Genomic DNA, 856 nt, shown 5'->3' on the forward strand with positions numbered 1-856 from the left:
AAAAAAAAAAAAAAAAAAAAAAAAAAAAAAAAAAAGAGCACACTCCACACCTGCAATCTTTCAGGATTCAACAACGGACCTTCTTTTGCTCTATTTAAGCACTATGCGAACAGCTGCTCACAAGCAGCTCAAGTCTCCCCCTCCGCATCTGCCAAACACCACAGAGATGACTCTGTGCCAGCTGCCCTTCAGTACGTGCCCAGTGGCAGACCGGATATCTTTGCCAAAATAGTCCAGACAATGTATTAGTACACCAATGGACCTCCACATTAGCTACCATCACTAACTGCCAGGCAGGACAGCTCCAGGGCACACACATACACTGGCACGCTAAAATATTGCGAACAAAACACAGGAGAACACCAGGCAGCAGAAGAATGACTCCTAGAGGGAAGCCCTGCAGCAACAGCAAGTCAGAACAGTTGATCTGCGGCAGCCCCAGGGACAGACTCAAATGCCATGACCTGTGACTGAAAACGACTGCCATAACTCAGATGATGGAGTCATAAAATGCCTGCCTTTAAGACAAGAGACCAGAAGGATGGGGAGTACAAACCCCATAAGAAAAACATTTTGGAAATGCATTCCCAAGCCAGAGCTCCTGATGAAGCCCACATGACTTCCACAGCAGTGATGATGGAAACAGATACAATCTGAAACTGAACATGATGCACAAGACCTGAAATGCATCTGTGCTTTAAGCTGCGATTGCAAGTGAAGTGCTCAGATCAGCCCTACGATGATGGAATGAGCATTTAGGACCTTTGGTGCAGCTATCAAGTTGCCCATCTAATCTGTCCAGCAGAAGAAGACACGATGAGTATCCAGACACGATGAGTATCCAGACACGATGAGT

The sequence above is a fragment of the Oxyura jamaicensis genome, chromosome 15 (assembly GCF_011077185.1).
Source record: "Oxyura jamaicensis isolate SHBP4307 breed ruddy duck chromosome 15, BPBGC_Ojam_1.0, whole genome shotgun sequence".
Taxonomy (NCBI): domain Eukaryota; kingdom Metazoa; phylum Chordata; class Aves; order Anseriformes; family Anatidae; genus Oxyura; species Oxyura jamaicensis.